The sequence below is a fragment of the Sus scrofa genome, chromosome 18, assembly GCF_054392235.1.
Source record: "Sus scrofa isolate SSC_HxYL_T2T_F1_AM1 chromosome 18, Sscrofa_HxYL_maternal_Yorkshire_Landrace_v2.0, whole genome shotgun sequence".
Taxonomy (NCBI): Eukaryota; Metazoa; Chordata; class Mammalia; order Artiodactyla; family Suidae; genus Sus; species Sus scrofa.
The window spans coordinates 49,112,471-49,138,145 of NC_139400.1; the positions used below are offsets into that span (position 1 = coordinate 49,112,471).

General features: G+C 36.2%; 1 protein-coding gene across 30 annotated transcripts in view; it reads right to left on the minus strand.

Moving 5' to 3' along the window:
* BBS9 (Bardet-Biedl syndrome 9) overlaps nt 1-25,675 on the minus strand; it is a 444,711-nt gene that overhangs the window by 252,262 nt on the left and 166,774 nt on the right. The window lies entirely within an intron of this gene.

A 25,675-nucleotide genomic window follows, 5' to 3' on the forward strand; every position in this document is an offset into this window, starting at 1 on the left:
ACTTGCGATAAAAAGTAGTTGAGATGAACACTATTTGATTCCTCCTTACCTTGCCCAGAGGAAAGAGAATTCAACATTGTCATAAGTCATTTTGAGCTGATACATAGTGAATTTTTATTGTTTTTGTTGTTGTTGTTGTTGTTGTTGTTGTTATGTTTCCTAGTGGCCTTTTTTTTTATTATTATTTTTTTAAAAAAAAGTCTTCCAACCCTTCCAACCCGTTCTAAAGGTTAATTTTTTTTTTTTTTTTTTGGACTTTTTGCCTTTTCTTGAGCTGCTCCCACGGCATATGGAGGTTCCCAGGCTAGGGGTCTAATCGGAGCCATAGCCACCGGCCTACACCAGAGCCACAGCAACGTGGGATCAGAGCCTCGTCTGCAACCTACACCACAGCTCACAGCAATGCCGGATCCTTAACCCACTGAGCAAGGCCAGGGATCGAACCCGCAACCTCATGGTTCCTAGTCGGATTTGTTAACCACTGCGCCACAACGGAAACTCCTAAAGGTTAAATATTAATCCAAAACAACAGAAAATTTTAAAGAGAAAAGAACTTGAAAAAATGTTACTACTCATCCGAAGAAAAAGAGTTAAGATCTAGACCTCGTTCAGAAGAAATAAGAATTTTTAAAACTCCCCAACTTTGGGTCACTGCAAGTGGACAGTTCATTAACCTAAAAGCTCAACTTAGTTGAGAGTAAATATTACCATTCCTCAGTCCTTCCTATAAGGTGACCACCAGCAACCACTTTACCACCTACCTTCAATACAATATTCCTATACCCACCTTCTCCAGGGCTTACATATTTCACTATAATGTGACTTCAGAAAAAATTTTAAAAAATAGTTGGTATCACTGATTCAACAGCTAAAAAAACTAGCTAAAAACTTTTAAAAAAGGGTTCTAGGAGTTCCATTTGTGGCTCAGCAGTAATGAACCCATGAGGATGCAGGTTCAATCCCTGGCCTCACTCAAAAGGTTAAAGGATCCAGTGCTGCTGTGGCTATGGTGCAGGCCTGCAGCTGCAGCTCCAATTCAACCCCTAGCTTGGGAACTTCCACATGTTGAAGGTGTGGCCCTAAAAAGATAAAGAAAGAAAGAAAGGGTTCTAGCTCTGACTCTGCCCTATATAGCTGAGTCAACTCTGAGAAATACTCCTAAATGCTTTTATGTCTGAAATGATAAGGTGAAATGAGATCATCCTCAAAGGTCTTTAAGTTTTAGGAACTAGTTCTGTCAATCTGGCTCAGAAAATAAATACTCCCAAATAAAATTATTTCCTTAAAATAAAATGTTTTCACACCCCACCCCACCCCCATAGTATTTCTGGGACTGACACTTTCTTTGCAGGCAACCGAAGCCATCTAGTGGCCATGAAAATCCCAATTTACCACTGTGGCAGGCCCATTTCAAGAGGACAAACTTCTATCCCCTTTGGGTTTGTTGTGACTTTAGTCTGTTCCCCATTGCACCCAGACTTATTAAAGGATGGGAACACAATGAGTTCTAAGAAAACTCTGAGAAACTAAAAGGCAGAGCTTTTCAGATAATGTGAGGAACAATTCTTTGAATCCGGAAGGGTATTTCCATTTCATCTTCACCCTTTGAGTGGTCCATTACAGAGGAAATCTAGCATGAGTCAATGCTAGTGCACCTCACGATCCAAATTTATTTGGTCTTTAAATTATATAGCTTATCATTTAATCAGTTTCAGTTCACTGTTTTAGACAGCAAATAGCAATAGTTTAGACACAGAGATTTATCTAAATATTTATCTAAACCTATTAAGTTTCTGCAGTCAGATAGAAAGAGTTTGAATAGTAGTGTATACACACATTTCTTTAGAGTCTCAAAAAGAACAAATTCTTTACTGGTGTCTTGAGGTGTCCAAACGGAAAAGAGAGAAGCTAGGGGAGTTCCCGTCGTGGCGCAGTGGTTAACAAATCCGACGAGGAACCATGAGGTTGCGGGTTCGGTCCCTGCCCTTGCTCAGTGGGTTAACAATCCGGCGTTGCCGTGCGCTGTGGTATAGGTTGCAGACGCGGCTCGGATCCCGCGTTGCTGTGGCTCTGGCGTAGGCCGGTGGCTACAGCTCTGATTCGACCCCTAGCCTGGGAACCTCCATAGGCCGCAGGAGCAGCCCAAGAAATAGCAAAAAGACAAAAAAAAAAAAAAAAAAAAAGAAGCTAGGGTCTTTCCTCACTGAAAGAGCTTACCAAGGGTCACCAGAATGTCTTAACAGTAAATTACAAAACTTAAGCAATTTACTTTTTTATCAATGGCATCAAAGCCATTGTATATAATTTAGATCAAATAACAAATTTAAAATAGGTAGATTCATTTAACACCGCATCTTTTATTCCACAGGAACATTAACACAAGCTCTAAAACCTTCAGAATAAATCAGTAAAATTTCTGTCTAAAATAACTGTGATGGCACATGCACTTTGACATAAGCATATAGTACTACTTAATAAATAAGTAATGTCATCACTCTGGAGCTTAAATGCAAGGGACAAATTTAAATATATATGTGGGAGTTCCCGTTGTGGCGCAGTGGGTAACGAATCCGACTAGGAACCATGAGGTTGCGGGTTTGGTCCCTGCCCTTGCTCAGTAGGTTAAGGATCCGTTGTTGCCGTGAGCTGTGGTGTAGGTTGCAGACGCGGCTCGGATCACGTGTTGCTGTGGCTCTGGGGTAGGCTGGTGGCTACAGCTCCGATTCAACCCCTAGCCTGGGAACCTCCATATGCCCCAGGAGCGGCCCAAGAAATAGCAACAACAACAACAAAAGACAAAAGACAAAAAAAATAAATAAATAAATAAATATATATGTGTGTGTGTGTATATATACATATACATATTATATACATATATATATATTTCAGAAAGCTAAGCCCAGCTTAAGTATAAAGTTCAATTTAAGTAAAAAAGAAAAAAAGATTTTTAATTTTTCTACTTGAAAAAATATATTATTTAACAACATTATCCCCATATGAATCAATGTGTAAAGTTTTGTGAGTTATAGAAATTTGTCAGAAGAAGACAGCAAATCAAGTATTATGTACCCTTACATCTTTAAGTAAACATCACCAAAATCAAAGTCTCTAGATTATTACCAGTCTTTGAAGCACATCAGCTAAACCAAGGCACCAAAATAATGTATTTTAGAGGACTCAAGGTCAAAGATGTTATATTGCTAGGACAGATAATATAATTTTGTGATTTTTAGCAATGGGGCATGAAATTAAACAATAGAGTTAGTTCAGGAATCTGAAAGTAATTGTTTTATCACTCAGTAAACAGATCCCAGCCTTAACAATACATTCAAACAAAATTCCAGATGGATTTTAAAAATTAAATTTAAAAATATGAAACTACAAAAATATTTATCTGCCCTTAGAATGGAAAGAGATTTTTCTGCAAGAAACCAATAGAGGAAACTACAAAGCAAAGTATCTCTAAATTAAACCACAAAAAAATTTTAAACTTGTTATATGCTTAAGAAAAAAAGTGTAGAAAGAACAAAAGACAAACAGAAAACCTTGGCACCAACATAAAATATATAATTTAAGTTGAACCATATGAAGTTGTGGATATTCAACAGTTTGGGGCCATAAAAACAATTTTATATGTTTCATATAATATGTAAAGAACTCTTAGAAATCAATGAAAATAAGAGTATATATCAAAAGGGTCAAAGAAAATGTAAGATTCACTTGAATCAGCAACTTAGAGGTTAAATAACCTATCAAATTAAAACACTATCTAGCTCTCTTTTTCTGACAAGCCCAATCTATAAAATGAACAACCCGAAAGTATCTGAAATACAGCTCAAATACATTCTTTCATATGCTAATACAATAAAACAATGAATAATAGTTTTAAAAACAAATGAAAAGAATATGCACTGAATCTAATGGTCTCTCGTCCATCTGCCCTTTATGCAAAATAGAAATATTTTAAGCTATCAAATCATCAAAGTCTGGTTTTTATTATGATACCGATATCAAAGAAATCTTCAAAACTTAAATACTATTTATTGTTCCCAGTTTTTACTCTGCCTCAGTAAGGAGTCCTTGATTTAAAGGTATTTCCCTTAAGCACAGCAGGCGGACTCAGTGCAGGCAGCCCTTCCTCAGCCGACTCAAGCTGAACTTGATCACTTGACTGTATTTTGAGTCACTTCATCATCATTTATTTAAGATATGTTATTAAGCATCTGCTACATAGGAGCTACAAAGACAAATAAGACATGGCAATTGCCCCATTTAAAAAAACAAAAAAAAACTCCAGTTCAGTTGTAAAGAAAAACCTACTTTAAAAAAAAAATAGCAATTTCAGTAGAACATGGCAGAGCTACAGGAAAAGCACAGTACAGTGACCATGTATGAGAAAGCAGAGCAAGGATTCACCAGGCAGAGGACGCAGAAGCTGGACCTTGATCTACAAGTAGATCCACAGAGATGCAAAAAGCAGACTAAAGACAGAGGACTCTGGCTTTGGTGAACTCATTCTATCTCATGACTATCTTTTTTGTGCCAGATCCCATGTTTATATTTCCAAACAGATTTCTCTCCCAAAGTCCAGGTGTGTACACTCAGCAGCCTACTTGATGTCTCCACACAGAAGGCCAACAGACATCTAAAGCTGGACATAGTTACAACTAAGCTCCTGATTTGGGCTCCTACCCTCTAACTCAAACCTGTTCCTTCCGCAGCCCTTCATCTTTCCAAGACAAGGAGATCTATTACTCATGAAGTGAAACAAAAAGGCTCAAAGTGACTGGATCAAAGTTCAGGGGGGCACAGAAATTACACAGAATTAAATCTTACAGTTTCTTGTAAATTCTGCTAAAAAATTATGAATTTCACACTTAAGAAATAGGAAATCACAAGAGGTTTTCAAGTAACATGATCATATTCATCTTTGAAAAAGGTCTCTTCTGATTGCAATATGGAGAGACTACTCTGGGTGAGTTATAGGCAGTCCAGGCAAGGACGATGGGAATGGAGAGAAGAGGATAAACATACTTATAAGATATAATCACATTATCTCACTTAATCCTCCAATAACCTTATAAGAAAAAAGTATTGCCTCCATTAAAAAAAGAATGAAACTCAGATAAAAGAAAATAATACATTATGGTTACCAGGAGATAATAAGCAGAGCTGCAGAAAGCTGCAGACTCTCTGGCTTTAGATTCGAAACTTTCCACTTCTGCATACTTGCCCTCTGAAGACAGTAAGTGACGAGTTATACAAAATGATTTTATAGAGCAGATTATGTATTCAGCAAACATAAAATGCTAATAAACAGAATAATTTAACTGAATTGCACTTTAAATAAATTACAGAAGGGTTTTGTTTCATTATTTTTCTTATCACAATGCCTAATTATTCAAGAATGAAATATGGCAAATAAAAAAGAAGAGAGACCAATTCTATAGAAAATGTCATATGAATGATATTTGACTTTAATCTATGAGGTTAAATATAAAATGATTATAGCTCTTTCCTTATGTTGAGATGAAACAGAAGGAAATTCAGTAGTAAAGGCACAGTTGATAACCATTTAGAAGTTGCTATTGCCAGCAGGTTCCAACTTTGTACATTTAGGTAAAATTTTAAATCTCTTTGGATGAGAGTTATCAGTCATTAAAACTATCTGAGTTATAAAGTAGATTAATGAGTATCTGCAGAACCTAACAAGAATGTGGCTTTCTGGTTAGTTCTTATGAAGACATTTTATCTAATAATTTTAATGCTAGAAATACCTCAATTTATAATTGTTCTTATCATTAAACCACTTTGGATTCTATCTTGCCTTTACCAAAATAACACTGAAATAGAAAACAAAACGTGAGGAAGTTCCTGTCATGGTTCATGGTAACAAACCTGACTAGGATCCATGAGGATGTGGGTTCAATCCCTGGCCTCACTCAGTGGGTTAAGGATCTGGTGTTGCTGTGAGCTGTGGTGGAGGTTGCAGACACAGCTCGGATCTTGCATTGCTGTGGCTGTGGTATAGGCCGGCAGCTGTAGCTCCAATTCAACACCTAGCCTGGGAACTTTCATATGCCATGGGTACGTCCCTATAAAAAAGCAGAAAAAGAAAACAAAAAGTGAGGAGTGGATGATTTTGTTCTGGTCTCTTTTTTACTTACTCTTCACCTCTCCTTTCTCCACTATATTTCATTCACTTATCATTCATTATGTACAAGACAGCATTTGAAATGCTATAGAGAATATATAGCTAAGATCATAAATTAGCTGAAAAAGATTGCAGCCCTATAAAAGAATAAGACATGCACCCGACAGGTATAACATGAGGTAGAAAGCCTAAGAGCCATAAGACAGATGTAAAGTACTTTAGAACTCAGAAGTAGGAATGTCATTTGTAGCCAAGGGGATCAGGGAAATTTTGATGGAGGAAATAAAAGCTTAAGCTGGACAATGAAATTCAGTCTATTTTCAGTGATTATTTATGAAACCTGAATTAACTTATATGTGATTTATAAGCAAGGAAATTATGTCAATAGAACTTTGAAGTCGATTCATACTCAGTTTTTCCCATTGCCTAAATGTTTTGAACCTCTTAAGCAGCAGTAGGAAAATCCAGTACCTGGCTATATACAATGCCCCATTATTCCACTGTTCTTTGTGGCTCAGTTGGCAAATGTATCCTGTATTGAAAGTGCTCCTCATGATGGGTGTATATTTTGCTCTTGTCTCCTCAACCTTTCCTTTAAGCTACCATAACTTTTCTATTTAAAATTAAAGTCCCCTACAGTCAATTAATCTTTGACAAAGGAGGCAAGAACATAAAATGGGAAAAAGACAGTCTTTTCAGCAAGTGATGCTAGGGAAACTGGATAGCCACATGTAAATCAATGAAACTGGAACACACCCTTACACATGCACAAAAATAAACTCAAAATTGCTGAAAGACATAAATGTAAGACCCAAACCATCTCTTCCAAACTCCTAGAAGAGAACATAGGCAAAACATTCTCTGACATCAACCTTATGAATATTTTCTCAGGTCAGCCTCCCAAAGCAACAGAAATAAAAACAAAAATAAACAAATGGGGCCTAATCAAACTGACAAGCTTGTGCACAGCAAAGGAAACCACAAAAAAAAAAAAAAACCAAAAAGACAACTTACAGAATAGGAGAAAATAGTTTCAAATGATGCAACTGACAAGGGCTTAATCTCTAAAATATACAGCTTATACAACTCAACAGCAAAAAAGCACACAACCCAATTGAGAAATGGGCAAAAGACCTGAATAGATATTTTTCCAAAGAAGATATACAGATGGCCAACAAATGAAAAAATACTCAACATCACTGATTATTAGAGAAATGCAAATCAAAACTAATATTAGGTACCACTTCACACCAGTCAGAATGGCCATCATTAATAAGTCCACAAATAAATGCTAGAGAGGGTATGGAGAAAAGGGAACCATCCTACACTCTTGGTGGGAATGTAAGCTGGTACAACCACTATGGAAAACAATATGGAGTACCTTAAAAAACTATACATATAACTACCATATGACCCAGCAATCCCACTCTTGGGCATATTTCTGGACAAAACTTTCCTTGAAAAAGACACATGCACCCATATGTTCACTGAAGCACTATTCACAATAGCCAAGAAATAGAAATAACCCAAATGTCCATTGATGGATGACTGGATTAGAAAGATGTGGTATATATACACAATGGAATACTACTCAGGCCATGAAAAAGAACAAAATAATGCCATTTGCAGCAACATGGATGGAACTAGAGACTCTCATACTAGGTGAAGTAAGTCAGAAAGAGAAAGACAAATATCATATGATATCACTTATATATGGAATCTAATATATGGCACAAATGAAACATTCCACAGAAAAGAAAATCATGGACTTGGAGAACAGACTTGTGGTTGCAAAGAGGGAGCGGGAGAGGGAGGGAGTGGGATGGACTATTGCCTTTAGAATGGATAAGCAATGAGATCCTGCTTTAGAGCAATGGGAACTATGACTGGTCACTTGTGACAGAGCATGATAATATGAGAAAAAAGAATGTACACATGTATGTGTGACTGGGTCACCTTGTTGTGCAGTAGAAAATTGACAGAACACTAGAAATCAGCTATAATGGAAAAAATAAAAATCATTACCAATAAAAAAATAATAAAATAAAAATAAAGTCCTATTATGATTGTTATTTGGGTTTGGTTTTGTTTGTTTGGTGGTATTTGGGTTTTGTTTACTTTTCTGGTGCTCTGATTACAGTTGTATAAATTTTAAGTGATCTGCCCCACAACAATTTATTTTAAAGCCTTCTAACTGTTAACTTATCATGTATTACATTATAAACATAAATATCCACAATATTTAAGCCTTTGGAATTTGGAGAACAGATGTGAAGAACATCCAGCAGGGAGATCATGAGAGAAGAGGGAGAAAAGTTTAAATGATGTATGAGGAAGAGGGAGAAAAGTTTAAATGATGTATGAGAAAGAGCAAGCAGCCTGGATGCAACATTTAGTGGATTAAAAAAACAAAGAACAAGCTCTTGGAAATAAACCCATCTAAAGATCTTAAGCTTTAATCTATGTAAGTATGGAATCAATGAAGGCTTTTGAGCTAGTAACATAAGCAAAAACAAGCTTTAAAAAGATGTACCCTAAAAGTCTCAATATTAAAAACTCTGATTTTCAGCAAAATGATCCATAATGCAACACGATCCAAATGAAAATCCTGGAAGGTTTTTTTTTTTTTAGAAATTGACAAGCTGATATCCACAGTTCTATGGAAATGCAAAAAAAAAAAAAAAATAGAATAGCAAATCGGTCTTGAAAAAAGAAGATTAGAGATGGAGGCCCTTCATAAACTAACAAGACACACTATAAATCTACAGTAATCAAGATGTTGTAGTATTATCAGCATGAGGATAAATAGATCAATGGAACAGAACAGAGACTCCAAAAACAAACCCACACTCATACAGTCAATCAATTTTCAACAAAGAAGCCACATTTTCAAAGGAGAAAGGAAAGTCTTTTTAACAAACGGTGTTGGAACAAATTGATATCCATGACCTGGAATTGATAGATATCTCTTAGAATGTGGAAAGCAAAAATCAATAAAAGAAAAATGATAAATTCAACTTCTTCATACTTCAAAACTTCCAATCAAAAGAAAATGAATAGGCAGAGTTCCCATTGTGGCTCAGTGGGTTAAGAACCCAACTAGTATCCATGAGGATGCAGATTCAATCCCTGGCCTCACTCAGTGGATTAAGGATTTGGCAGCCACAAGCTGCAGAGTAAGTCACAGATGCGGTGGTGCTGTGGCCGTGGTGTAGGCCGGCAGCTGCAGCTCTGATTCAACCTCTAGCCTGGGAACTTCCATAGGCCACACGTGCGGCCCTGAAATGGAAAGAAAAGAAAAGAAAAAAGAAAAGAAATAAGCAAGCCAAAAAGTAGGAGAAAATATTCACAAAACAAATTTCTGCAAAGGATTTGTGTTCCCCTGCTTTTAAAAAACTACAATAAATAACCAAAACACACCAAAAATTGAAGTGGACAAGATTTATGTAGATATTACACAAAGTATAAAAATTGTCAACAAGCTAGGAAAAAATGCTCAATATTGTTAGTTGTGAGGGAAATGCAAACCAAAGTCACAATTAGCTTTCACAACACATATATTAGTATGTCTAAATTTAAAAGCTTGACAGCATTAAATGTTGGAGAGAATGTAGAGCAACCAAAACTGTTGTGTATCAGTGATGGCAGTGCAATACGGTTTAACTACTGAGCAAAAAGGTAATGTAGTTTCTCATAAGATTAAATATATACCAACCCTCTGACCCAGCTATTTCACTCCTAGTTATTTATCTAAGATAAATGAAAACATAGGTCCACAAAAAGACTTATACAAAAAAGAGATAAACAAGTTATGATATGTTCATTGAAAGGGACATCACTCAGGACTAAAAATAAACCAACACACTTACATGCAACAATAAAAATGAATGTTGAAAAATATTATACTGAAAAAAAAGACAGACATAAAAAGTACACACTGTGTGATTCCATTTATACAAAGTTCTAGAATAACCTGCATAAATCTATCATGAAAAAATATGAACGGTGGTTACCTGGAATCAGGGGCAAAGGAGATTATTAACTGGAAAGGGCCACAGGGAAAATTTTTGGTGAGAGAAATGTTCTGTAACTTGAGAAAACTATGGGTTATACAGTTATATCCATTTGTCAAAATTGTACAGTTAAGGTTTGTACCTCCCAATGTATATAAATTTTACCATTAAAGGAGGAATTAAAAAACAGGGTAGGTAGAGGTATAGAAAAAGCAAGAATGCCAAAACATCTACAGTTACTGAAGCTGAGCACAGGGTACAAGGGAGTTCATTATACAATTCCCTTGCTTTGTATATATTTAAACTTTTCAATTAAAAAAATGAGGAGGGGTTTTAAAAAAGCAAATAAAATGTATACACACAAATATATATAAAATGATATCACCAACATAAAATATCTATAGAGATAATGTATAAAATCTACCTTGACATGACCTGGGATCTGCCTAACATTGTAGCTCTCTATTTATGCCATAAATGTTCTCCCTACCTCCAGTCCCACTCCTATTCAATCCTCTCCTCCATCCTGTCCATGTTTCTTTATCAGTGCGGTAGACTGAAAGATGGCCAAAATTTCCCCCTCTATGTATCTATGGTTCTTGCACTGTGACTTTTTCGCTTATCTCACCAGGGACTGAAGTCTGTTCCTCCACCCTTCAATCTGGACTGGACTCGTGTCTTGCTTTGGCTAAGAGAATAATGAGACTATGTTGGATTGATGGGTTGTAAATCCAACTGTATGTGTCCTTGTAAGAGACAAAAAAGGATCTGACACAGAGAAACACAGAGGAGAAGGCCAGGTAAAGACAGATGGAGAGAGAGATTGGAGTAACGTGTTCACAAAGCAAGGAACAACAAGGGTTCCCAGAAGCTACCAGAAGCCAGAAGAAAGGCATGAAATAGATTCTCCCTCAGCGCCTCCACAGGGAACCATCCTGTCCACACCTTGATTTTGGACTTCTGTCCTCCAAAACTGTGCAATTATAAATTTCTGTTGTCTTTCTGTATCAAGTTAGTTATAATTTGTTACCGCCAGCTAACCAATACACAAGCAAAGAGCAGAAGAATCATCCAACTAAGCCAAGCCTCAAACTGAAAACTCATAGAATTATGAGCTAAATAGTTACTGTTTTAAGCTACTAAATTTTTTTTAAATATTTTTTTTATTTTCCCACTGTACAGCAAGGGGGTCAGGTTATCCTTACATGTATACAATTACATTTTTTCCCCCACCCTTTCTTCTGTTGCAACATGAGTATCTAGACATAGTTCTCAATGCTATTCAGCAGGATCTCCTTGTAAATCTATTCTAAGTTGTGTCTGATAAGCCCAAGCTCCCGATCCCTCCCACTCCCTCCCCCTCCCATCAGGCAGCCACAAGTCTCTTCTCCAAGTCCATGATTTTCTTTTCTGAGGAGATGTTCATTTGTGCTGGATATTAGATTCCAGTTCTAAGTGATATCATATGGTATTTGTCTTTGTCTTTCTGGCTCATTTCACTCAGTAGGAGATTCTCTAGTTCCATCCATGTTGCTGCAAATGGCATTATGTTGTTCTTTTTATGGCTGAGTAGTATTCCACTGCATATATATACCACATCTTCCAAATCCAATCATCTGTCGATGGACATTTGGGTTGTTTCCATGTCCTGGCTATTGTGAATAGTGCTGCAATGAACATGCGGGTGCACGTGTCTCTTTTAAGTAGAGTTTTGTCCGGATAGATGCCCAAGAGTGGGATTGTGGGGTCATATGGAAGTTCTATGTATAGATTTCTAAGGTATCTCCAAACTGTTCTCCATATAAGCTACTAAATTTTGAGATGGTTTGTTACACAGCAAAGCTAATCAACACAATCATCTTTGAAAATACCCACTCCTCTTTTATAAAATGTCTCTTCCATAGGCAATCCTATTACCTTCGAATAAAATAATCCACATTATGATACCCATTAATAACACTTCTATAATAGCACCTACAAATTGTTACAGCATTTCTTTAAATTTTTGTATGCTTGTCACCTTTGATCAGGCTGTTAACTCCCCCAGGACAGGGATTACATGACATTGAATTTGTATCCCTCAATAACAGACATAAAGACTTCGACTACATTAAATTTTCCAAAAGAATTCACTCGAAATTCACCACTACCTATAATATTAAGTTGTAAGCAAACACAAAAACACCACAACGTTCCATACACCAATCTATAATTATACACTAACAAGTAAATCTAGAAGAGCTCTGTAATTGTCCATAATATTTTAAATGGAACCTTTGAGATAAATATAAGATAAATCCAACTTTATTTACAGGCATCTAATTTCCCTTCCTTATTCCTTCTAATCATCAATTAATATGTCAATGTCAAGAAGAGTGGGAAGAGAGAGTATGCAGATGGTAGCTCTAACCTGGCACTGTGCCTTGAACGTATAAATGCCAAGAAAGGTAGTATGCAAATATATTCTCTCCCAAGGAAAAGAAGATTTCTAAAGTAAAAGTTCAAAGCAATGAATCTTTCCATAAATAAAACTAGATGTTCGAGTCCCTCCCTGATGCATGAAAGAAGACATGATTCTGTGCCATAATTTTCTAATGTATTGAGCCCTTACCGGAATTAAGTCGAACATTAAGGAAACCGCCTGTGTATTTTTAGCTTTTACGTGTTGAGGACTTACTTTTGCAATGTTTTTAAATAATTATGCTTTGTTTGTCCTTCTCTGTATGACCATCTCTCAGGCGATGCTTCATATCAATACATTCTGACATACATATTTCATACCAAATACAAAATCTGGGAGCCAGGAAGAATCAAGCATAGAATCGAAGCTTCCTGATTCACAAAAAGGTATTTTTTTGCCCACCATTCCATGTTGACTTCCCAAGAATGGAAAATTTTAAACAATTTTTAAGGTGTAATTTGAGGTTTGTGTAAATGGTTTTCAGTTATTATTGCTATCCACAATTAGCCCTGATAATCAAGAGCTGGGTTATTTAAGAGGAGTGACATGGTAATTAGAATGCCCAGGAAAAGGACAAGTAAAATGGAGAAGCCAAAACCAGCTTCCAAAGATATCATGGTAGCAATAAGTGCAAAAAGAAGTTGTCACAGCAAATTGCACAAATTACAGAGGTTGCAGTTATGTAGTCTGAACAAAATACCTTTTGTAGTAAAGACATTTCTAAGCATCAAGAACTCAGACATGAATTTGTTCTTTCAAACTTGACTCTTATTAGACTTACTAGAAAGTCAACACAAGACTACTCAATCTGGTAATTACGTTCACAAGACTAAACAGGTAAATTGCTAAGCAGGAAAAAAAAAAGTAACTTGTAGAAATTAAATTGCCTATTTTGCACTGGAGAAACAAAATGTGTTTATAAGGACTTAACTCTGACTTCTTTCGTTATTGAAAAAAATATGTATTTTTTTGGCACTTACTGTATCCAGGCACTATTCTAGACGTTATAGATAGATAAGCAGATTACACTGGTCATTTTCCTCAAAGAACTTAATGTACAGTGTTCATTACATATATATAAATCCAACAAGAGTGTATGAGATGAAGCATGTTCTGATGAATGATGGATATAAGCAAGGGAGCCATTACAAACAAAGTAAAAGAGCATCAAAATCAGATAGTGAGCAGAGAGAATGCTTCCTAGAGGAGATAACACAAGGAGAAATTGGATAAGAGAAGGAGCAAGGCATTCGGGTACAGCATTCTCCTTGAAGAGGATACACACACATACACACAGCACAGCAGTATAGAGTAGAGGACATTCAGGGAGTACTTTACTAAGGCCAGAACCAAACAGATATTCAGTAAATACCCATTTGAGTACTACAGATGTGCCAGCAATAGTTCTTAGTGAGAACATCAGTGAAGAAATCACACAAAAATCTCTGTCCTCTAGGGGCTCACAGTCCAGAAAGGAAAGGAAAAACAAGGAACAAAAGAAATAATTATACAGCAAATTCAAAGTTGACAAATGCTATAGAGAAAAATAGACAGCTAAAGTAAGACTCAAATTGGGCCTAGAAGGAAAGGTATGATTTGCAAAGGTTGAGGAGGACATTCCAGAACAGTTGAACAGCATAAGTATTAAGAGATACATGTTTCTCGGAGTTCCCTTCGTGGCTCAGTGGTTAACGAATCCAACTAGGAATGATGAGGTTACAGGTTTGCTCCCTGGCCTCGCTCAGTGGGTTAAGGATCCAGCATTGCCATGAGCTGTGGTGTAGGTCACAGATGCCACTCGAATCTGACGTTGCTGTGGCTGTGGTGTAGGCCGGCAGCTACAGCTCCAATTAGACCCCTAGCCTGGGAACCATCATATGCTGCGGGTGCGGCCCTAGAAAAGACAAAAAGAAAAAAAAAATACACATGTTTCTATCAGCCAGAAAGTCTATTCCTCCCCAAGAGGATTCATATGGAAAAGTGGTGATAAAAATTAAAGATGATAAAAATACAAAGTCTTTGAATGTCTAGTAAAGAACTGTAGAACTTACCACACAAGTGATGCAAAACCACTGAAAGATCCCAGTGGAGGAAAACAACAAACTTCCTCAGACCTTCTCAATTTTATGTGGAATTTTAACAGAATTGATCATGCCATTCACTCATTCCATAGGCACTCACTGTGCAGATATATGATACTATGTTAGAAATAATCTTTTAAAGTAAAGTAACACTGTATTACATGTCATAAAAGGTTACAGAGGTGTGACTCATCTCCAGTCACTTAAGAAGACAGGTGCTTATACACATTCGAGATAACACAAGACTCTACGTGCTAAGTGAACAAAGTTCAGCAGTAACGTAGAAAAGGACATTATAAAACGTTAATATTGTGAAACCAAGAAAGGCTTCGTGGAGGATTTGGAAAAAAAACAGAATTTAAACAAAAAGGGATGGACAGAAAGAAATTTCAAGTGGAAAGGTTTAGAGGCACATAATCATATATCATCTCAAGTACAGTATAGTTAAAGTACAACAAGAAAACATAAGAGGTTCTTTGCATCATAATTAATTCACAAAAAAATGCAAATGTTTCTGGGCCACATTACTTTTCTTTCAAAATTAAAATAGCTTTTAATATACCCCACAGCAGAAAGTATATTTCTTCTATTTAGATTAACATTCTATTGAAGAGTGTCAGTGGGAAAAAATAATAACTACTATTTTAAGCAACTAAAATATTAATGGTATAGATATTTTTGAGGAGAAAAACCAAGACGGCTTTCTAACACATCATGTAGGAAACAAGGCAGATAAGCGAAGAGACTACACAGAGTGAGAGATGACACTGCAAATGAAAATGGGCCATACTAAGACAGATCTTGTATGCTGTGAGCACTCTTTTAAGCAAGGCAATATAACACAATTAGATGGTATTTTAGAAATGGGATCTTCTTTTAAATGCAAATCTGATCACATCATTCCCTGGATCAGAAACCTTCAATGGTTTCCCATTTAAAAATCAAAATACTTTAAACAAAGCTATGACCTCTGTTTACTTGACCAGTCTCCTCTACACCACTTCTTCTTCCACCCACTCTCCCCAGCCTCTATTCCCTATCCTTCTACCACACTCTTCCAGTTCTTTGGAATTATCATTCTCCATTCCCCTTTGGTGCCTGATATGCTCTTCCTCCTCTCCCTTTAAAAAGCCTAATCTAGCTCAAGCCTACTCACCCTTCAGATGTCAACTCAAATGTCAGAAAATTTTCCAAGAACCTCACATTCTAAGTCAGGTCCCTTCTTTATACGCTCCCAAAGCACTAACTACTTCTTCAAGATTTTTCACTATTGAAATAAAATCTCTATTTATGTCATTATATATTTAATCACAGTCTTCCCCACTATGAGGTCCACAAATTCAGTGACCATGACTTCTTTGCTCATAATTGTACCCAGAACACAACACAGTACCTGGAGGGGGAGGCTAAATAAAGATTCACTGAATTAATTAAACTAAAAAAGCCAAATAATTCTCTGTTGTGGAGGCTATCTTGTGCATTGTAGCCACTAAATACCAATAACAATTCTCCCTCTTCCTTGTGTTATGACAACCAAAAATGTCTCTAGACATTGTCAAATGTCCCCTAAGGAGGAAAATCACTCCCAGATAAGAACCACTGAGCTAGGAGATCATGTATCCTGGTTTGCAAAGGACAGTTCTGGTTTTATGCCTGTTATCCTGGTAAAGTTACTGATATGACCTCCTTTCACTCTCAGAAGTATCCCAGTTAATAAATTATATTGTCATTCTAAATGGATATATCTGTATGAGTTCTCTTGCCCAGACCAAGGGCACAGTTATATACATAAGGACCACAGATTTTCTTCCAACCCAGCAGAAATTATGGCATTAACATTACTTCTAAGAAATATGACTTAAAAAAAACTATGTATATATTGAGCTTTGGGATTCAGGGAAATATTATGACAGTGGACAGAAGAAACACAGCTGAGATAGAATGAGTAACAAATAGTACATGATGATCAATTAAATGTAGGGGAAAGGTGGGAAAAAGAAGTCAAAGAAGATTCCTAAGTTTTATCCTGGCTATAAAGCCATCTATCAAGATTAGATATACAATAGGAGGTGGGCTGGGTTTTGCACCGTGATTGGGGAGCTGATGAAGACAGCAAGCTTGAATTCTGAAGCATCTCCTCAACAGTCGGGTGATACCCACCAGACATGTTGAAGCACAGATCTTGCAGGGATGCTGATCTTTGTGGTGATGTGCTCCACTCCTCTGGTGCTAATGCTCCTGAACTTCTCTTACTTTTCTAAAGGACTGGTTTTCTTCAAGGGCTCTTCTCCCTGCCTCCTAATTTTGAGAATCCTTAACCACTACTCACACTTCTTCCCACTCTCTGTTAACTCTCTGAGAATTCACTCTATTAGCTATTATTTCTGTGCTGACAGCTGCCAGCCTCACTCCCAGCCGGTAATCTCAAATGCCATGTGGCCAGATCACTTCTGAGAATTTCCACTTGAATTATATTAACTTTCATGTGTATGAGTCTTTCCAGTTTAAAAAGGACTTTTGCACACATTTATTTCCATCTATGTACATCAGTCACCTTACATTCAGTATACTGAAAACTAAACTTTTCTCTCTCATAAACCTGGTCCCTTTTCTAATCTTTCCATCTCTTTCAATATCACTACAATTAACCTCATCATTATGTTACAATAATGACCATATTTCTTTCTCTACTTCATGACTCTCTATAAAAGAATAACCAAATCAAATTACTTACTTGCCTCTAAGTTTCCTCATTTGCAAAATAAAGTAGTTAAACCAGATGATCTAATGCCCCCTCTAGTTCATCTCTGTTATGATTTTAAGTCCTCCAAATTCTTAAAATTCATTCACCACTACCTTAGTCTAGGCTAATGATTGTCATGCTTAGCAGTACATTAGAATCACCTGGGGTATCTTCTAAAAAAATCACCTATACCTGGTTCTTCTGGGGCCAGAGGTGAGTGTTGTTTAAAGACCCCCCCACACACACACTCAGAGTTCCCATTGTGGTTCAGTGGTAAAGAACCTGACTAGTGAGGTCCATGAGGATGCGTGTTTGATTCCTGGCCCCGCTTACTGGGTTAAGGATCTGGCATTGCCATGAGCTGTGGTGTAGGTCACAGAAATGGCTCAGATCTGGTGTTGCTGTGGCTGTGGTATAGGCCAGCAGCTGCAGCTCCAATTCGACCCCTAGCCTGGGAACTTCCATATGCTACAGGTGCATCCCTAAAAAAAGACAATAAAAAAACAAAATAAAGACCCTCTGCTCTAGTAATTGGAGGGTGTGGGATGGACTGGGAGTTTGGGGATAATAGACGCAAACTATTGTATTTGGAGTGGTAAGCAACAAGATCCTGCTGTATAGCACAGGAAACTATATCTAGTCACTTGTGACAGAACATGATGGAGGATATGTGAGAAAAAGAAAAATACATATATACATATATGATGTATGACTGGGTCCCTTTGCTGCACAGTAGAAATTGATAGAACTCTGTAAATCAATTACAATGAAAAAAATAAAAATCTTCAAAAAATAGATAAATAAAACTAAAAACCACAAGTCTGAGCCCTCATTATCATTACCTCCATTTTGCAGATGAGGAAATTCAGGCTTAGAGAAGTGACAAGATTAGCTCAAGTTTTCATAACTAGCAAACGGATCAAGCTCTGATTCCAAAGCTCACATACTTTTCACTGTGCCAAAGAACAACTGCTACTTATATACAATCTACACCAACTGATATAATTTTTGTTTTTATGTTGCTTTAAAGTGTTTTCTTTTTTTCCCCCATATGTGTATGGTTGGTGTCTCCTAAAAGACTCCAGGTCAGAGATGGAGTCTTCTCATGTCCCCTATGTCAGGATGAGGACATAATAAGTACAAAGTCTATTTTTAAAATATCTCTCATAAAGTAGTGATTTCGGTTTGAATTTTCAAAACACCAAGAAGAAATCTATTCATCTCTTGAAAACTGCCACTATAATTTAGAAATACTGTCAACTGATTGAGGTGAGACTCACTACGGCACATAATGCAGGAGAAAAGAACAATTCCCACATTCAGAATTTTGGTGAATGGTGGTTTCTATAAACCTGTTACCAAACATCAGACCTTTAGTGAACAACCAAATCTTATGATTAGACACCTTAGCAATGACAATTCTTCAGAATAATCCAGTTGAAACAATTCTTCAGAAAAATCTAATTAAAGAATTTCAGGAGTTCCCATTGGGTTGACGAACCCAACTAGTATCCATGAGGACACAGGTTTGATACCTGGCCTTGCTCAGTGGGTTAAGGATCCAGTATTGCCATGAGCCTCGGTGTAGGTCACAGACACGGCTGGGATCCTGTGTTGCTGTGGCTATGGCTGGCAGCTACAGCTCCAATTTGACCCTAGCCTGGGAACCTCCTTTTAGGGCTGCAGGTGCAGCCTTAAAAAAAAAAAAAAATTCAGAAACTCACTGATGTCCATGTTCTCACCTACTTTACTCCTGCCTGAAAGTTTAGGCTAATCTTGACAAATCAACCTCTAAATTTCCTTTCACAATTCCCATTAGGCATCTTAACCTTAATTCTGGCCTTACTTTCTTCTCTAGGAGCAGAGGATTCTGTGATGAGCTGTGTCCTCCAACTCCAGCCCTTCCTAACTTGATTCCATGTTACACCATGGATGCTTGTTTCCTTAATGATGCTTGATTCCAAGCTTACTACATGTTGCTCCATATGGTCCTTGTGGTCTTTGTGGTCCATGTGGTCTTTGTTAGCTAGCTGCCCAAGTTGCTGGAACAACCAAACAACAACATCCTGCCAACTTTTTCCAGTCAGAAGATGACATTTACTCACTTGTACATCTTCAATTCCCACCCCTCTACATACATCATATGATCCAATAAACACATGTACTTCATTACTGCCTGGCTTTTGACTTTTTCTTCCTTTCATGATTTAGGCCTTTCTGCAGACCTGTTAACAATATCTAGCAATTGGCTTGTTTTAAAATTTCATTTTGGAAAAGTATAAAGTGATGATATTGTAACAAAATACAATATAATTTGAATAGTATCAAATGGTTTCATTACAGCACAAATCTGTCTCTTTTTGTAGGCCTACAGAGCTAACTTACTTGCAATGACATTTAATGATGAACAAATTATCTAAATCTATTAGAACTTAGTGCTAGTTAGTAACATCTAATTCTAGATGACCTATGATAAGCCATCAGTAGTAACAGAGCATACAAGGCATATGCCTTCTAAGTAGGAAGTGAGAACAGTCTTCTTTATGGTCACTAATACTTCTGCCACTACTATTACTGTAGACCCTAAATTCCCTTATGGTTCAAATGACTTCAGAATTTTGCCATCATTTTAAAAATCTCATAAATACAGACCACGAGAAGAAAAAAAATCCTAAATTTGTTACTGCATTGCACAGCTAAGTGATACTTTAAAAGCAGATATGGGTTACAAGTTAAAAGCTGAAAATTATACCATATTGTGGACACCAATAAATTGCTTGTCATTCTTTACTTCATAAAATACTTTGTATTCTTCCTCTTTTTAATTATATGGACATGTATGTTTATATGTTTAAGGACAAAAGTCTTGAATTTAGTAGCTTTAGGGACAACTTATCACAGCTATCACACTCATACAATGTCCCTGCAAATATCATTATTTCATTCAATATATTACCCACAGAATTTGCTATTTCAATTACTTGCCAAAATATTTTATTCTGTGCTATTGCTATTATATATCACGCCAGAGTCACAGGAATACTGAACTAAAAGGGGCATTTCAATGCTTAAAATGGGAAACAAATTATTCTGGTATCTAAAATAACCTAACTGTGAAAGCAACTCCTACACACATGTGGTAATAATTTGCAAAATCTATCTTTTATTGGATTCTAGGTAATAACAACAGCATATGCTTTTTGTAAATCTACTCTTACAAAACAAATTTTTCACAACATAACTTTTCAAGAAATCCGAATGCTTCAGATACTTTATGCAATATCAATCCAATAACTCAACCATCTGGCTTATAGGACTTAGTATATAAAGTTTTTTAGATTAATATCAAAAGAAAAGCATTTCATCATTTTTACTCCAATACAGTTTAATGACTGTAAAAAGACTCTAATATTTTAAATCATAAAATTTCTTGTCTTCCTTTTTCTACTTTTCTTGTCCTGAGTAATAGGTTGACTATGGGAGACTGTTGATGATATGAAATGAATTTGGTTTATGGAAGGAAAAATGCTTCAGTGGCATGATGGCCATCACTGTAGACTGACAATTCATTGGATAATAATTTTTCTTTTACAATAAACAATCTTCTACAATTTTCAAGATCTTTAATTTTGTATACTATTTCTGAATTGACACAATGCTTTTCATTAAAAAGTATCTGTCTCTTCAAAATGTATGATTTCATCATGAAGTGACGAAGATAAAAGCGAATGCTAACAAATCTATACTATACTGCAGTAATCAATAAGAACCCTGACAGGGAGTTCCCGTCGTGGCGCAGTGGTTAACGAATCCGACTAGGAACCATGAGGTTGCCGGTTCGGTCCCTGCCCTTGCTCAGTGGGTTAACGATCCGGCGTTGCCGTGAGCTGTGGTGTAGCTTGCAGACGCGGCTCGGATCCTGCGATGCTGTGGCTCTGGCGTAGGCCGGTGGCTACAGCTCCGATTCGACCCCTAGCCTGGGAACCTCCATATGCCGCGGGCGCGACCCAAGAAATAGCAACAACAACAACAACAACAACAACAACGAAAAAACAAAAAAAAAAAAACAAACAAACAAACAAAAAAAAGAACCCTGACAATGAACTGTCCCTATTTTATCTTTTTTTCTGGTGCTCTAAGTACAAGGGGGAAAGGCTTATCCTTTCTTTTTCTTCTACATTCCTGGCATTAGATAAGGGAAAGAAGGAAGCTTGTTATATTCTTTTCCTTTTCCTGACTTCCTACACTATCATTATTCTTCTGTTAAGAAGCAATGTTAACACACACACACACACACACACACACACACACACACACACACAGATGTACCTATGTGAGACAATGGATATGTTAATTAGTTTGACTGTAATCATTTTACAATGTATACATATATCAAACTATCACACTGTACACCTTAAATATATATAACTTTATTTGTCAACTATACCTCAATAAAGCTGGGAAAAAAGAAGCAGTGTTAGGAAGGAATATGTAAAAATACCTAAAAGAGAAACCTGTTAACTTACCTTCATCAGCCCTCATTAGCTACTGATTTCTTTATTAATTTTGTTTTTTAAAAAATAACAACTAATTAACATTGCAATTTTGGGGGCCCTCTTGAAGTAAATGCTTTGGAAAGAAGCAAGCTGTAAATAAATTCATAAATTTAAACCTACCATAATACAATTTCTGAAAGTCAAAGTAAGAAAAATCTTAAAAGCAATTAGAAAAGAACAGAACTACCTTCAAAGAAGTAACAGAACAACACAGATAACTTCTCATTAGTAACTACAGAAGCCAGATAACTAATGGACTGATATTTTCAAAGTGCTAAAAGACAATAACTGCTAATCTAGAATTCTATACCCAGCAAAAACATCCTTCAAAAATTAACATAAGATAAAGATATCATTTCATTTAAGGCCAAAAAAACTGAAAAACTTACCAGCAGACCCATAATAAAAGAAACAGTAAAGGGTATTTTTTAGGCTAAAGAAAAATTATCTCAGAAAAACACCTGAAGATTTAGAGAGGAAGACCACCAATGAAAAAGGTAAAAATGTATATATCCATGTATATGTCATTTAACTGTATCTATCTAAAACAGGGATAGTATTGATATTGTTATTTGTATTTTAGAGAAGAAAAAACGGAACCATACCCAAAGTTAATTGGTTCAAAATCCTAAAGGTAACCCCAGTAACTCCAAGGAAAGAATTTTGGTCTACATTCCCCCTACCAACACATGCTGTTTCTGAAAGCTATAATTAAGAAGACAAAATAAAAAATTAAAATTAAGAGTAAGCAGGTCAAATGATTAGAAACAGAAGTAGAAAACCCTTGTCTCACAGATGCTTTGACATGGAGACACTATTTTCTTGGTAGTGCATCTGTGCATTGGATATTTTCCATTTGTCCTGCAAACTTTCCATCTGTTTCCAATCTGTTCTATGCTAGAAGCTGACCACTGCAAAGGATCTCTTTTCCTCTGGTTTCTGGTTGAGTTTGGCCAATGAGGATCACTGGAATGAGACTGAAGAGAGGGAGGAAAGTGGGGTCAGGTTATTTATTTCCTCAGCTCCTTCTCTGCTAGGTCATCAAGGTTAGTTATGACTCTCAAACTAAGACAACAGCTGCTGTCAGAGAGTCCTCTCTTACAGCTAAAGCTACACTCTTCAGGATCCAGTAATCAATCCCTTCTTTTGCCCCTTCATATGGATGATAACAGTTCTGCTGCTAGCCTCATCATCCCTTCATCACCCCTTGTTATTATCGCTTACCCTTGTTCATAGCTCCTCTCGAAATTACCCCATTTAAGAGGCCATCTATTCGCTGCCAAGACCCTGATCTATATAATTGCATGTCAATTCACAACATGGAAGGTGGAAAAAATAGAATAGACACTAAGAACTCAGACTCTAAAGATAGAAACAATTGGAATTGGATCCCTGTTCAAAACTGTGAGGCTTTGGAGAGTATGCTAACATATCTAAGCCTCTCTCAACTCATCTGCAAAATTAAAAAGTAATATTAGGACTTGCTTCAAAAATTATTGTTTAGCATGAATTATTTATGTAAAGAGCTTAACCCAAGTGCCTTATACAAAATAAGGACATAATAAATATTAAATGATTATTATTTTTACCATTATTATTATTGATCACCACTATCTATCACATAGATATGGTACAAAATTGACCACATTATTATAATTCTGGAATAAATATATCCATCTTGCTCCAACTTCTTATTTTGATTAATACATCAACTTTCATACCATAAAACCATGATATCAAAGATGCAAAGTATACATTTCAAAATATTTTACTCTGCCTACCACAAGATTAAACTGCAACTAGTATGCATACTTTTTCTATGTAAATAAGCCTCTGTACATTTTAGAAGTGAGCATTAGCACAATAAGTGGGTCTGCTCCAGTTCAACATTACTGGAAAAAATAGTGGCATAAATTATCTCAATCCTATTTCAGCTGGTTCAAGACTTAAAGTAAATTCTAATTCAGTAAAGTCAAAGCAAATTATTTCAGTACATCATATACTTACATAACTGCCCTGAACCAAATATATACATATATAATATATATATATGTATTTTATACATATATATGATAGAATTGAATGTATAATTGTGACCAGAAATGCCCAGGAATAGTGGCAGTAATTAAGAATTAACATCAAGAACAGATGAAAGAGAAGAAAAGGACCATTAAAATATAGCACCCATCCTTCAATTTTAATATTGTGACTAAAAGTGTTAGTATACATGCATCTGTGAGTAAAAAGACTAAATATATCCAGAAATACTAAAGCTGGGTGAATGACAGCTAGATTGGTTGCATGTCCTTTGGAAAACAACTGCAGCTACTGCCTGCAGGGTCTGCATAATAACAATATATTTGGCAGCACTAAACAGATAACCATCTTCCAAATTTTCTCTAAGTATCAACAAGAGTAAAAGACTGCTGACTGTTATTTAGACCATAAACCAAAATATTTTTTTCCAGGTTGGTCATGGTACTGGTTCAATAGGTAAAAAAAGAAAAGTATGACTTGTTCCTTTGTACTGCATCAAGGTACCAGTTCAACATAGTTTCCATGTGGACTCCGGTTCAAGTCCTTGATCTTAGAAACCATAATGCGCTGCCTTCCTGAATCAAATCCCTCTAAGAAATACAATTTCCAAATCCCTCTGATTTGAACTGTTTGAAATTGCTGCAATCCAGCAAACAGAGGAGGCTAAAACAAAACTCTGCATACATGTGAGCACTAAGTGATATTGCTAGGTGACCCATTATATAATATTTATTTATCAGGAAATACCTAACTCTTTTGCCTAGCTTTCCTATCTAGACCTTATCTTCTGAAATATATAATACAGAGACAATTGTATTTCTGCAAGGAATTTAATATAGGCTCTCTAAGAAAACTATTATCAAAGTGAGAAAATTGGCAAATGCACCAAATCTAACAACAGTGTTGGCTAAAACATACATAGTAGTGCTATTAGTGGTTCTATTAACTTATCCAATCCTGATAACAACCCCATGCAATAAGTATTTAAATTCTCTGTGTCCCATTTTTCAGAATTTAAATACCTTGCCCAAGGTGCCAGACCTAGTGAGTAAACTAGTAAGCAAGTGGTTGAGTCTTCCGCATTAACCACCATGAAATCTTAACAGTAAAAATACGACTTTTAAAAAATTCCTGAAATCATATTACTGAAATGATTAAGGTTTTTCTAAAGCTCTAGTCTCTTCTATTTATTCTCAAGTTAACAATTCAAAGCCTAGATTTACAAACAAATGAGAGAACTGAGCATCTCTCTCCTAAAAAAAAAGGTAAGGCTATGTAAAATTTCTCTACAATGAAATTTCAGAAGGTTCACTATGGCAATGTGTAGAGGATTGAGAAACTGACTTTGAGGCTATTTATAAGGTAGCAATTATTCAATAAGTTTCCAATAACGATGGTATTTGTATCTAACAAAATTGAGTCTGCCCTATGCTCAGTGTTTAAAGAGATGCATGCTTTCATGATTTTGAACGTACTAATTTACCAAGCCAACTCAGAACTTATTAAATATATTATCAAATGCCTGTGTTTAAGCTGCTCAATGGAATATAATCAACTGAACTCCATGTGTCATCTGGAAATATATCTTTTGTTGAACATTTTACTTTACAAAAAGGTAGAAACTATGTGC